The sequence below is a fragment of the Petromyzon marinus genome, chromosome 18 (assembly GCF_048934315.1).
Source record: "Petromyzon marinus isolate PM22_M1 ecotype Great Lakes invasive population chromosome 18, UKy_Petmar_22M1.pri1.0, whole genome shotgun sequence".
NCBI lineage: Eukaryota > Metazoa > Chordata > Hyperoartia > Petromyzontiformes > Petromyzontidae > Petromyzon > Petromyzon marinus.
In genome coordinates, this window is record NC_133684.1 from 10571621 (window position 1) to 10587041 (window position 15421).

The window sequence follows — 15421 nt, forward strand, 5'->3', positions numbered from 1 at the left end:
CTGATGAAGGCCGCTTGTGTTGTGGCCGAAACGTCGTGAGAATATTATTGTGTTATTTTATTTTATCAATTTATTATTTTATTCTCATTCTACGTGACTTTACCGAAAGAACCAAAGAAGATAGGGTTAATGTGTTTGTGTTTTGATCATCATCATCATCATCAAAAACACCCTGTTGTTAGTCAGTATCTAAATGTGTTGCGGTGTTCATTGAAAGCTGACACTTTTGAGTGGCCCAATATATAAACTGTCGTTGCTTCCAGCTGTTTAGCTCAACGGACGGGTTCGACCGGGTTCGGTGTGACGAACTCACGTCACCGGGTACGTCATCGGCCCGAGCGGTGAATTTCCACGGTCTCTCGATCGGCGCCCGTGGTGTTACAGTCGACAAGAATGCGAGGAAATGAAAACAATCACTTATCAAGATAACTTTGAAAAAAAAAAACACGCACACATTCTCGGACTCGAAGCCTGCAGGACTGGTTGCCGCAGATATAAATGCTTTCCCGTACAATACTTTCTAAATCTTCCCGGTTTGGGTCGACCACGGGGGACACGCTGAACACTGCGGGTCTTTGTTCTTTAACAGCAATTGTCACCCAGTAATCTTTATCTAATATAGCTACCTCTGAGTGTTTACTCTGAGAAGAAAGTCATTTGTCTGTGTCATTTATAGTGTTTTCTGTGTTGTGTGTGTAGTTACTCAGAAGGGCCTGAGTCTCAAGTCTCATTCAGGAGGGCCCATCATGGGGATGTTTCATCGTTTCTACGTGACGCGTTGCCGCGGAAGCTAGGTCCACCCATAAACCGTGGCAGATGCGGATACCTGATACACACATGTACAATTAAAAACTCTCCGGTGTGCGACTGTGGTCATCCAGAATCGACGGCATAACGACGCAATGCTCCGATCCACAAATACGAAGAAGACGTCACAGTGATGATACACACACCGCTGCTCCTGACGCGGTTATCTGGCTTGACCACCTGAATGTGAAATTGTCGTTGTCGGTCTGCGTCGACATCAGCCGCACGAAACCAGGCGACCGCCAGAGCCCGGACAGTTCCCAATCCAACCACCCCTAGATTCTGAGAATTTCCACAATTCAGTTTGGCGATGAAATTCGCGCATCTCTGGTATCGGTTCTCTTTTTAAAATTGTGATGATTTTTTTTGGGGACACTAGTTGGTGTAGGGGTCACATGGGAACCCATTTCACGCGGGTACTCGCCCGTTATGACGCGGTACGAGCCCGTTATGACGCGGTACGAGCCCGTTATGACGCGGTACTCGCTTGTTATGATGCGGTGCTCGCCCGTTATGACGCGATACGAGCTCGTTATGATGCGGTGCTCGCCCGTTATGACGCGATACGAACCCGTTAGCAAGCGGCTTTTGAGCGGTCGACAACGAACAACTTTAAGCTGCGTGGCTGAGCGGGATGGGGATTCTGTGTATGCACACAGAATGAGGCGGTACGCAGAATGATACAGTACACCGTGGCGTAACCTCATCTCAGTTCTTTGTCCCACCATCTTACCGCACGTGCGATTCACCTTGTCTTGCCAAACTTGCCACACTTTATCATTACATTATTGCTTAATATAAGAATAGGTTTTACCCTTTCTGGCAATAAAACAGTCGTGTTAAGATGCTCAAACACCAAACTGAAACCTTTGCAAGGAATCATGTCTGCATTAACCACATATAATTGTGGCGAACATGCAAACAAAAAAAAGCATGCTCTGACAGTATGTGCATTGTCTTTGAAACTGATTGGTCCACACCAGAGAGACCGCTTTCTTCAGAGCCTCGTCTTAAACAGTGTTAGTCCAGAGGATGCCAAAAGGCGAACAGCACAAAGACAATGCACATACTGTCAGAGCATGTTTCTTTTGTTTGCATGTTCACCACAAGTATATGCGGTTAATGCAGACGTGATTCCTTGCAAAGGTTTCAGTTTGGTGTTTTAATATCTTCACACAAACTGTTTTATTGCCAGAAAGGGTAAAACCTATTCTTATTTTTTGATACTGGCAAGGGAGGTCCCATTATTGCTTGGTGTCCCACTCAGGAGCGACACGGTACCACGTGACCGGATGCAGCTGGAGTGGTCCCTTCGATGATTGCATTGCACTTTGTTGTCGATCGGCGCACGACGACAATGTATTTCATGAATGTTTCGACATTCCCAAGGTAACGTGTATTAGACAGCTTGTACGTATGTTTGTTGAACTTCTTTCGCATCGTACGTAGCCAACCACGCTAATCGGAGGTGCTAGCAGGTGTTCGATAAAGTAACAATATATTCCACATTCATCTTTGTGTTTCAACACTATATGGATATTTAGCTGTGTTTCACATTCACGGTGTGTATGTGCCGGGGTGTCGGCATTTATTGACCCCCCCCCACTACTTTGACTGCCGCCCCCACGAAGGGTTTTCATAAGACACGGGCCGGTGAGCGGCCATAGTGGGAGTGATAAGAGGGCCCTCTGACTCTCTCCCCTGGTGTAATTGCAGGCTCAGCTCCTGCAGTCAGCACTCAGATCCCCGGGGGCAGATTACATTCATTCCCGTGGTGTTCCTTATAAGAGCGATGAAAAAGTGAAAACTTTGATGTTGTCTATTCTCATGACCCTTGACCTGCCTCTCTATAGGAGTCATCAGGCCACAATTTGCCTGTCTTTTGGGATGCTCTCCAGCGTTCTGGCTAATTGTTCATTCTCTCCGTGGGGGAGGAGAGCCTCATCCAGGGAGTCTCTTACACACGTCCAGTGACAGAGGGGGGATTTCCCATTATTTCACAACTCAGGTCAATAACTGCCATTTCAGGTGTAATGAAGCTGAAAGTGCCTGCCTCAGGCAACTCGAGAACACTTTGGACCCTGTTTGCGTGAGCACACCAGGTGTTCCCCTAAGTGATGCCCCCATTGGTGGTGTTGGTTACAATTATAATTATAATGAGTTCTGTTATATAATAGTCATTTATACAGGAAATTCCGGCCAATTGCCAATGGCCAACTCAAAATGTGAAAGTTGTAAGTTAAAATCCCAGGCGGAGGTTTACTGAGCTCATCACTCCTTGGTGGGGGAGGGGGGGGGGTGGCTAAAATGAGAAAGACTTTATATTAAGTCAGCTATGGATCTCGCATGGGGAGGCCTCCACCAGTGGAAGATGGATTTTCTCCTGCTGGCTTGGAGTCACTAATGGCAATGAGAACATCTCAATAACTCAGTCCAGCAGAGTTAGACGCTGACCCTTTTTTTTTTTTCTCCCAGGTAAACGGCACTAAATTTCATGGGAGTGTCCTGCATTGGGAACTTTTTTTTACTAATTCGACGTCGAGTAGTTTGGTGTAAGAAAGGCGACTTAAGTTGATCCACAATATTTTACTCAAAACGAGGGCATAATGCTCAATAATCCGCAGATCGGTAGCAAACCTACTTTCTATACCCCCCATCGACTTTGCCAACATATGACAGTAGTAGCACAGTGGGATGCTCATAATAGAGGTTTTCAAAAAATAATTAAGTTGACAATATCAATTAATCCTCAGTTTAACAGCATTAATGTCACATTTGTGCGTGATGTTTCACGAGTAAAGTTTTGCGTTTTGAACTCGCGAGCCACACTTTTTAGAAGTTTCCCAGCCACGTCGCTCTATCGCCACATTTAAAAGCGGCCTGGAATGACTCCGTCATTTCCGTGGCGCTTGCTGCCACTCACGCTAATGCCCCCCTCACTCTAGACAAACAAGCAACTTGGGGGATCCCAAGACCGCGTATTTGGCAGCAGAGATATGGCGGTGAAAAATCGCGCAGACCTTTGCTTCCATTTGGAGATATTTCTGGGGATATTCCGTAAAAGTGAAGGTCGGCCTATCAGTGTCACTTCTGTGTTTGTTTCCTTCTTTTCTCCATGGGCTGCTGGCATTCACGCGTCAGTCATTGATCGATTGAGATCCTACACATTTCCAATGATACATTTTGCTCTAAATTGTGTCTTTGATGCGGGAGCTGGGGGCTCATTTCGATGTATTGTAGTCCCCACTGTGTGCCATTCGCTTGACTTTTGTGTTTTTCACATCGTCCCATGCAGCCCCTCAAAGAGAGCCCCACGCGCCGCCGCTGCCGCGGTGTGGCACTGACAATCCGAGACGTAAGGAATGTCGCGACGGTTGGGATGAGGGCGATGCGGAATGTAACCCTACACTATTTTTCAGCCCAGACGAATACAACCGCCTGATTCAACTGCGAGCTTGGCCTGCGTTATTCCTCAAATGGGTTCTGAATGGATTGGACGCTGTGGTGTTTCTCTTTTGTTTTTCTTTCCCCCAACATTCCAAAAGCTTCGTGCGAGTTTTGACTGACGGACGCGCGAGCCACTGGCTATCGATTACAGCAAGGGCTGTCATTGCCGTGGCATCATCGGCCACTATGCGTCACCACGCGAGCACATCGGCTTAGGATAATCCTGACAAGCGTTTGCGAAACACCTGACGCGCGTGGCTTTTGATTTGGGTGCCCAAGAATGCGTTTTTTTTTTATATATATGCCGTCTTAGAAATGTGCTGCAGAGAAATCCCTGGCTTGCTTGGAATACACGCAGCAGTACTTGTTTTACAATGTCCGCTAAGTACGAGGATTTGTATTGCTTTTTGGATCAGGGACACACATTTGTTAATGCGTAAATACAGTGTTCGCTGGGCAGCAGCCACCCCATCCCCCGGGTGCACCAGTTTATCCGCAGCTGTGAGCGAGTGAGATTGAGTCGGGATGAGTTCCGGTGTGGGTTAAGCAGAGACGTGGGGGGGGGGGGGCGGTGCCACGATGGTGCCCCCACAGAGGACCAGCCGTGCTGATTGCTTGACGTGTGACGGTGGCTCTCAACGGCCTTCTCGTGGCCGAAGGTGACCTCACTTCATCAGAATTTGTATTTATACTGGAGGAATCTCGATGAGCTATAAAGCGCTTCAACACAGACGTGCAGTAGGGGAGAGTCAGAAGGTAACGACAAGAAAGAATACAGAAACACGATAGGAGTGCATATTATAGGAAAGGTCAGCAAATCACTAAAATATATAGGTTTATTTTACCAGGCAGAGCCCACTGAGCGATGCAGCCAAATTTAAGAAGCTTAACAAAGTGGCTTATCACGTGGAAATGTATCGCAGCCAAATAATCGTGCCGCATGCTTCACTAGATGAGTGAGGATGACGTTTTAGAATATCAATTTTGAGCGAGTCAAATTCAGCACGAGTCCTCTTTAAATTCTAAATTGAGGATTACAGCGGGCTGTTTGGTTTCCATGGCTGCGCACTGTCCTTGACATCGTATTTGCTCTATGTCGATAAGAGCTTACGGGGCAGTGCTGCATATGTTTGATTACTTTTAAGTTGACGTATTTTAACAAACATTTTTGCCGCGGTGGCGAGATGGTAACTATCTCGCCTCTTCTGCAGGAGGTCCCGGATTCGATCTTGACCCTGCCGCCTGTATATTTGGAGTTTGAAAATCGCGTGGATTTTTCTCCGGGTCCTCTGGTTTTCCCCTCAACATTTAGAAACATGCGTTTAGAGTATTTGGCTGCTGTACATTTCGACATGATAAGCCACATTTGCACAAGTGTACACGAAACCCTCGCTCAAAATGCTTGCCCAGTGACGTTGAACACCGATTTAGTCTCTCCGCCGCTCCTCGTTTTCACCGATGACACGGTTGAACTGGCCTCAAATGATTGAGTTCCCCCCCCACCCACCCACCCATTTGTTTTGTAGTCTTCCAAATGTCGGTGCCATCCCTCCCTGCGAAGGATGTGTCCGGCCAGACAGGGCTATTTTGGGGCTTGGCACCCAGACAATCTCGAGACACGGCGAAGCGGGTCTCGTTCCAACGCCCGCCTCGTTCCGCAGCCGCCGATCCGGCTTTGTCAACCTCGTAAACCCCTAAAGCCTGATTGACGTCGTGCTTGTTTGCAAGGAGCGCCGATCCACTTTCACCCTGCGACGCACCGAACACATGGGCCCTTTATCACGGGGACGCAATTCCTGTCTCTCCCAAGCAAGATCCCGGCGGATCTTACCCTTGCCCCCCTCCCCACCACCAACCCCAGCCTCCCCCCGCGTTCGCCCCTTCGCCCCCGTCCTCCTCGAGAAAACACGGAAGGGTAGGGAGAGGGTAATTGTCCCATGTGCCAATTAAAAGTGCATTAGCCTGGATTAGAACCCTGTTTTAAGAAGGCACCGGCGTCATGGTTCATTGCCGCAAATGGCCGCAGCTCTGTGCGTGGATGGGTGAACAATGAGGTTTCGTGCATTCGCCAGCCTCCGCGTTGGTAATGGGCATCGCAATCAACAAGCGGACAACACCGACGGGTCCGCCAAGAACAGAATAACAGCTTGCAGCAGCCACAGTTTGACCTCGGTTTCAAGTTTGCGTTATTTGATTGTATGGTTATCCATTTGGATTTGCACTTGGCTATTCCTGCTTATGTGAATGCAAATATGTTTTTTATGTAGATAATTGTCGTATATTTACTATGTGTCCGTGTAATATTGTACCATACATTGAAAACTAATTTCTTTAGAACTGCTTTTTGTGTTTAGTTTTTAATGTTTTTCTTTGCATTATTTCCCTTCTACGTGACTTTACCGAAAGAACCAATAATATGAATCCCTGCAGTCACGAAAGCTTTAAATCAAAATTTAGTTTGTTGTCCTTCCCCCGCACCTCCAATTAACGGTTGGCTACGTACGGTGGGAAAGAAGTTCAACAAACGCTTGATGGGTTTTCTCACTCAAATAGGCGTGTGGCAGGACTCGTATAGCCATTGGTGTCTCCAAACTAGATCTTCAGATAACGTGCAACCTGTAGATTTTATTGATTCATTGTCAGCACATAGTTTACTCTAAGCGTACGAGTTGTTTGATGTGCTGCTTTCTACATTAGTCCATCGGTGATGAGTTCACTCTGCGTAAGCGATGAGCCCCTGGCTAACGTCGTGAATTATGACTATGGAACGCAAATCTAACCACATTACCTTGGCAGAGTCGTGCGGCATTGCAAATGCCTGAGTCACCTGAGGCTCTGTCTCAAGACTGTTGTGGTGCAGGAAGCTGCATCGTGAGATACATTTAGAGACAGGTGGCTAACTTGGCAGACTGGACCTTCTGTGTGGCTATAACTTATTTCCATTGCTTAGATTCATTGTTTCATCTTTCTTTCCGTGACAGCTGCCTATTGCTAGGTTTCCCGATTTACTGTTTTGTTCAAGTAATGTTTATTTGTTAAAATACTTTGTTAATTTTACAACATGAAAGGAAAATGTATACTTCCTTTAACAAACAACATAGCCTAACAAACAAACAGGATACCATGTACGATATATTTTTTTGTCCAATAAATGCATCTGGGACACAGTGAATGCCTTCAACGAGACACTTCCCTGCAGAAGAACTTTTTAATCGATGTATGTTACTTTGCGATGACATGGATCAAGAACACGAAGCAAGAAGCTTGGAGGCTTACGTGCTTTTAATGACACTGATAGACAATTAGAGGAACACATGGATTAAGGGACACACGCAAATTAGAGACACCAATGTTGACTGTTAAAAGTGCCTGGGCTTGAGCAGGTCACGTGGCTGGAAAGGGATGCTGACCAATGGCCGACACGGTTGACAGTGGCAGCCGCCGTGCTGCAGATTCTCTTTGAGAAACCCGATGAACTTTTTTTGTTATATATTTGGGATTGCCCAAGCAACCCCCGCAATGCAGACCTCATTATCCCAGCAAAGTCAAGTTGTCTTCCTGCAGCGGGAGAGCTGACTTTGCTGCCGACCTCTTGTCTCACAAGGAGCGCCGTTCGCTTGTTGACTTTGTTTGAGGACTCGCTGAAGCAGAATGTTCCCTTCCTTTTTCTTCTTCTTCTTCTCTTTCTCCTCTCTCCTTCACCCTGGCTTTGATCTCCGCTGGGCGGCTCTGGCTTTGAACTTCCACGCCTTTCCGCTTTAGTCGCGTTTCAGAGCGCACTCATCATTCACGTCGGGATGATTTTGAAGAGGGCCTAGACGTGAAGGGAACAGCGTGAAGGGGACCTCAGCGCTGCGCACAGAGCTAGATTCCATACCGCAATCTGTTCAGTAAGACAGCAATCGTATGACCCGTTCACTGCCTCACAGCAAGCAGGACCTGGGTTTCACTGCCTGTCTTGGGCACCTTTTTGTACGTACAGCATGCTTTCCCACCTGATGATGGACGCTTGTGTTGTGCCAGAAACGTCGTGATTTATTTTATTTCATCCTTACGTGATGACTTTACCGAAAGAACCAAAGAGTATGGATTCCTGCGGTCACGAAAGCTTCAAAATCAAGATATGTACAGTATGTTGAACTTCGTTTGCACCGTACGTATCCAACCGTGCTAACCGGAGGTGCGGGGGGAGGACAACAAGCTCCAGTGGCTTCTTAATGTTGGAAGGAAGAGCGTTCCAGTTGGTCGCAGAAGGGCATCTGAAAGCGCGCGATACGGGTGGATGTCTTTGTTCAATGGCTAGCCAGAAGTTCGATGGCTAGCCATCTTTGTGCTCTCCCCCGTGTTCTGAATGGGTTTCCTCTGGTTTCCTCCCATTTGCTCAAACAAAATGATGCAACCGAACTGGCATTGGTCAAGCATCCCAATGCTCAAAATTTTTACGTGCAAATTACTCCGCTTGGATTATACGTAGCAACGTCCCTGCGAACGCTTGGCAGTGCCTTCCTGGAAAGTTTGTGAGGCTCTGTGAGTGTTTCCCTGTGTAAACAAGCGTAGCAATCATAATAGTGGAGTCTGAGTTGGTGAATGTGTACTTTAACATGTAATGACATCAACGCGGTGTTTTGTTTTCTGAGAAATACCTATTGGATTGCGTCATTGTGTTATTTATTGTTGTGTCCATGACCACATCACGTGGAATGCCCTCCGATCCCTTGAGATCTCAGAAGCTAAGCTGCTTTAAGCCTGTATAGTGTTTGAATGGGCGACGACCACGCGTACAGCAGGTTGTTATAGGTTGCGTGGCTACGTAGTGGGCAGCAGATGGCAGCAGAGTCCATCGTTGTATTCTACTGCGCTTCTGCGTCTATGCTGCCCGCCTTCACCGACCCACAATAACCAGCATGGTGAAGTATGGCCAAATAGACCCCCCCCTCCACAATCTGGACGGTATAGGTATGCCCTCAAGCAGCAGTTGATTGACACGCGCATTATCGTTATGGACCTTCATATTAAATGTGTTTGTTGTAAATTACAGATCCACGTTGTTATTGAATTCTCAACGCAAGTAGAGCTTCAGAAACAACAAACCAAGGCTGTCTTGGTTCAGTGGATCCTCGCGAGTGGGGATTCAACTGCATGAACACAACAATGCACTGCTGGTGCGTGAGGGCCATGTGCACGGTTTTCAAAATCAATTGCCTCCTCCAAGGTTTTTAGAAATCGCCAGATTGCGAACACTCCGGTTTCACCGGTCGATAATATACTGCATAAAAAAATATTATATTATTCCTCCTTGCCAGGTCCGTTCGTGATTATTAATGCATGTGAAACCGCAAGGAGATTGCACATTTTATTTTACTGCAGCCAAATAAGTGTTTCGTAGAAGCGTGTGCAGCATTATTAGTACGTGTGCACATCGTGACTGTGATTACGTGATACAAACATGCTAAAAGGGGATCATCCACTTATAGACATCCCACAAATTTCTGCCGATTGACTGCTGTGAAAAGCGTGTGTCTTACAGCGGAGTGTGAAAGTATTTGTAAAGTGATATTGAGGTCTTTGGGAGTCGTGCACAAAATAGGCATTTTCTAAATATGTCATTTTATATATATAAAACAATTATTACCTCTTGTTTTAGTGGGGTATCCATACATTGTAAACTGTGTACTTGTGCACTAGTTTAATGCTTGTTTTGCGCAGTATATGCATTGCGGCAGAAGTCGAATGGAGCTTAAATAATGGAAAAGCATGAATGTGTATTCTGCCATCAGGCGACCTCGTAATCCTCATAAATGCTTCGATGATGATGCAGTTTCTATAGAACGGGGACATGCCTTGCGTATCCAGGCAACGGGGCCGCCTGAAAAAAAACGTTTTGTGCTGAAAGGTCCAGATGTGTCAATTTAAACTGTGACTGTCACTTAATTATTGACAGCACCGCGCGGCCCCCGAGCGATTCAAAATATCCGCAAAGATGCCAGTAATTTGCACGACAGCAACTGTGCATTCAAATTGCAGCTTCACCATTCAGCGGATGCAGCACTCGGCTGCCTCACGACAGCTTTACACAGCTGCGCGCAATTTGTTATAATATTTCACCTCGGAGGAGGACAAGGAGGGTTCGCGATGCATCTTCGCTCCGCGCAGAGGAATTCAAGCCGACGTGGTGCGTGGAGCGCGGGGGTGCGGGAGCTGTTTCACATCACAGATTCTCGCTTGCCATCACAAGACTGCGTCTGGATTGTGTGCGAAAAGAAAACTGACGAGGCCAGACCTTTCTGAACATCAATTTTTGTTTGTTTGTTCTTATCAGCGAATACAAAAATCGTTCCCCACACTGTAGCTGACGTACATAACTATTTATAATGTAAAAATTTAATTAAACTCCTGACTTGTTGTGGTAGATACAATTTTAAGGCTTCTGCAACAACAACAGCAAACACATAACGGATCTCTGAGCCTTAAATTCAATATATAAGTGGATCAAATTGAGCCGATAGCTCAGAGTACACTCAACTCAAAAGAAATTGTATGTACAGATTGTGTTTGAAGTTTTTGTTTGCGTGCATGGTAAATGCATTTCTGTTGACTTCTTGGGTAAGGATGGAATATATGTTCAATGCGCCGCTTTATGCTCTTGGCAGCTCGGCAAGTACATTGATCCTTCATGTTTTTTTTTTATATGGTCCTACACACTGCCCCCATGTGGTGATGGTATTAGTTTCATTGCAACGTCGAGTTGTCGAACAAGCAATGCAGTAGTGGTCCTTTGCCATTAGCGACCTTGAGCCAATGGTGGGAATTCCCCATCTCTCCATAAGACGAATCGTTTTAACTTTTTTTGATTGACCCTGATGGTATAATGGGTTGAGTTGTCCCCTAGCCTTCGACTTGCCTCTGACACTTCCACTCTTGTATATTAAATGGTGATTAATACTATTTGTTATTACAGTATTACTGGGATGGGGTGGTAATACAGTGGTTAGCACACACTGCTGCATGGTTAACCACGGTGGCGAGTGATATCTAAACCAGCACTGGGACCGTCTTTACCAGCCCACACTTACCAGCGTGGTGAAGTATGGTAAAATAAACTCTCCGGGACTGACAGGGCTAAGGGGAGGTCTTCATCAAGCAGTGAATAGATAAGGAGCTGAAATGTATTATTATTATTTTATTACAGTATCTTTGTTTTGTTACCATGTTTACAATGGTGTTTTTTTTATTCCCTGCGGTGTGCAAGACGCAGTGTGAATGCGGATGGTGAGTAATGTTTTTTCCTGGGACAATAGACACGGCCAAGTCGACAAACTCATTCCAAGTTCGCATGAATGATTTAGCAAGTACCCACTCCCGCTACTCAGGGAAGCGAAGCTGACACTGATGACAGTATCTGTGCATTATACACTCGATTTTGTTCCCCTGCTGGCTGATAATTAAATTCACTAACTCAAAGGTTTCCCTTTGAAACACTGTAAAACATTTCTGTTTTACCATGTGCAAAGCTCAGAAGTCATGCACTGTTATTGTGTTATTTTTTTTTAAGCTCAAAAACATTGCCATTTAATCAAATTTACCGGATGGTGCTTGGGGCAAAGATGAGTGATCTCAATGCCTTTAAGTAGAGCTTATCTGGAAAACGTGTGTTTTCCAGGAAAATCAATTACTGTCCTGAAGTGATAAACATATTTCATTTGAGTACTCGCCATGGAAATGCTGCTGTAAGACAGGAGCTTTTAGTTCAGCTCACTACTACAGGGCTGCAGTGCTTATGTTTACAGTTGAATGTTATTGTTTTGATGCCTGTTGTGGTGGTTTCAACTGTGTAGAAGCTTGCTGCATCTGCAACCTTACTTTGAGACTCATGTACGTGTGTATGTATGTTGATCTTCTTTCGCACCGTTCGTAACCAACCGTGCTAATCGGAGGTGTGGGGGAAGGATAACAAACTAAACACAAGAAGCAGTTTTAAATCTCGATTTAACAGTTGCTTACTCCAGTTGCTTCCATGATTGTGACCTTTAACAGCTTTTGCTCAGCCCCATACTCTCTGACATAGTGTCCAGCTCTTAAAGACAAGCCTGGCCTTTACGGCCTTTGCGAGGCTTGGGGTCGAAGGGTGGTGCCATGGGGTCAAGGGTGCGAAAGCTCACACCTCTGACTTTTTGAAAGGAAGTCTGCTCCCAAGGGGTATCGCACACCACCCACGGGCCCACTGCCCTGACCCAGGTTCCATTCCACCCTCTTGAGGCCAACATTTGGCAAGACATTGGAGTGACCTTCGAACCACGGTGAGGCCCTCTCCAGAGCCGACTTCAAAACCGGCACCCGCGTATGCCACGGTTCACAAATGTCCGGCAAGGAATGAAAGCGACTGGACGTTGCATTGTTAGCCAGCACCTTCCTCCCCTGTGCATTGGGCCATGGAGCAAGTTGTGGAAGCCCTTTCGACCGCAGCAGTCAAATTGCGACCGCTAATGGTAGCACTCCTGTGCACGGGAGCCAATTCTTGTGAGCCTACAATCTTTCTATTGTGAATCTAATGAAAATATGCACACTGGTTTAGACCAGAACCGCTATGGATCTGATTGCAGTCCCATTATGGGGTGCACGCACTGAACGAGTGAGTGAGTCTCATCTTACCTGCACCTTTGCCCTCACTCCAGCTTTCCAATACAACTTTACGTGTCCGTGTTACCGCACGCACATGCCCATTATGTTTTTTTGAAATGGCGTAAACAAAAATTTTCCTCATTCATTGCTTTCAGTTGTTCTCTCTCGTGTGATTTCACTACAAACGTGTAGCTGTGTATTTAAAATATAATCGTCAGCCATCCTCAATTCAAATTTACTAGTGAGCCCTATGTTAATCCACTGATTGATTGTAGTCTTCCCCATGCTCTATTGGTTATGGAGATTTTTTTTTTACCATTCTTCACCACGCTCGTTAGTGCGGGTTGGTAAAGGGCGGGGTAGAACTGACGTTGGTCCTGGCCAGGAATAAAATTAAGATGGCTGGGTCTGGAGTTGTGTGCTAACCACTGTGTCACCACTCCACCCACCATAGTCTACTGCTGGGACCTGCTAATAGGCATGTTGATTCTTCGTATATTTATTTATTTATTTTACCAGGTAAGGCCCACTGAGCCGTACAGCTCTTTTTCAGAAGCGACCGTGCCACGAAGATGGCTCAACGATGCGGCTTATCACGTGGACATTTATAGCAACCAAATACTCTACACGCACGTCGTTTCTAAATGTGGAGGGGAAAAAAAAATCGGAGGACGTGGAGAAAAATCCACGCGACCACGGGGAGAACATGGAAACTCCAAATATACAGGTGTCAGGGTCAGGGTTGAACCCGCGATCTCCTGCATACCTGGCGAAGGAGTTAACATCTCGCCACCGCAACGCCCCTCCTGGCCACCGTGACGCCCCATATGCAGCAACAATCATCCCACTCTTACATATCGCTGCTCCCGTTTAGCTTTGGTCATCAATGCATGCTGTGTAAAGGTCGATTGCCTCACACTTATCCAAGTGTCCAACTTTCAGTTACGTTGAGTAAACGCAATTGTAAAACAGACCCGCTTATCACTGGAGCATGGGACTGGTAATGCATTGCATTGATCCGTCACACCATCATGAGGTTTGTGACTAGCCAGTTGCAGTTATAATAAATCATTACTTATATTTGCACAGGTTTTCAGTCATTAACACAATTCCTTGGAGGTAGCAATGATTGCCTTGAGACTAAAATAAGAAAATGAACAGTTATAAAAGGGTGTGGAAGCACAATGATTGGCTGAGCACGATGCTGTGAATTTCTTCCAAGTGGAATTTAAATAATGACCATATTAACTAAAACCCCTTTTGATTTAAAGCTTTCGTGACTGCTGGATTAAGGTCAATATCAGTTTTGGGGGTTGTTTGACCATACGTTACCATGCTGGTCAGTACGGATTGGTGGAGTGGTAGGATGGGCGGTCTAGGACCTTTGCAGTCAGATATATCACTTGCCACTTTGTTAGCCATAGCTGGGATTGAACCCAGGTCGCCGCCTTGACAATGCAGCGCGCTCACCGCTGCACGTCTACCCCCCCCCCCATTATATTATAACACCCTCATGGCATAACTTGCCTTCGCGTGACGGTGCAAACAGACAGTGGCTCAGCCCGGCAACTTGCCTAAGCCCAGTAGCAGCAGCGCAGGCCACCTCGAGCACAGGCGCTGAGCGCAGGCGCTTGGCAACAGATTCAGTAGCGAGCAGATTTACGCCTCCCGGAGGACCGGCGCTCCGCCGGCCGGGCATTGTGCAGCCTAATCCCCATTGTTCCTCCGCATCCTACCCGCTTCGCGAGGGCTTCCTGTAACGTCAAAGGGCAGCATTGTGGTGCCCGGCTGGACTCCACGCGACGCTTACAGTGGGCGCGTGCACCCTGCCGCGCCGGCAGCCCGGCCACGCGCCCGCTCGCTCGCTCGATCGGCCCTCGCGCATTTGCACTTGGAAGTTGTCGGTGTCCCCCCTTGCTAGCACAGGCCCGACCGGTACGCGCGCAACAGCGAAAGCTCGTAGGAGCGGACGTGCGCACGTGCGGTGGTACGCGCGGTCGTGCACAAAGACAGCCGTCGCATGCGTGGCCGTGCAGACCGTTGGGGAAATTATTAAATGCCCGCATGACACACAAAGCGCACTTGCCTGATTTGGTCTGTGTATGTGTGTACGTTGCAGTTCTTTCGCACCGTACGTAGCCAACCGTGCTAATCGGAGGTGCGAGGGAAGGACAGCGAACCAAACGGAAGGACAGCAAACTGATTTATCACACCAGCTATTTGTTTAAGGTGGAGTGAGCCTAAGGTAGGCCCAGGACAGGTAATGACATCACTGACATGTCATTTGTGGCTGGGAATTGAACTCAGGTTTATGGGTTCTGCTTACCAATGCACCACCACGTGCACACGCGCACAAATGTCAAAGTGCCTCCGCTGAAACGATAAATGAGGCAGCGCTCATCTCTGAACCGTCAATGGAAATCCCACATCCTCATCGCGGTGGCAAATATTTCAATTTAAAGCTTTCGTGACTGCAAGGATTCATCTTCTTTGGTTCTTTCGGTAAAGTCACGTAGAATGAGAATAAAATATTAAATTGATAAAATAA

General features: G+C 46.8%; 1 protein-coding gene across 4 annotated transcripts in view; it reads left to right on the forward strand.

Moving 5' to 3' along the window:
* The window catches only part of SHROOM2 (shroom family member 2), a 263864-nt gene that overhangs the window by 159932 nt on the left and 88511 nt on the right, over positions 1-15421 (forward strand). The window lies entirely within an intron of this gene.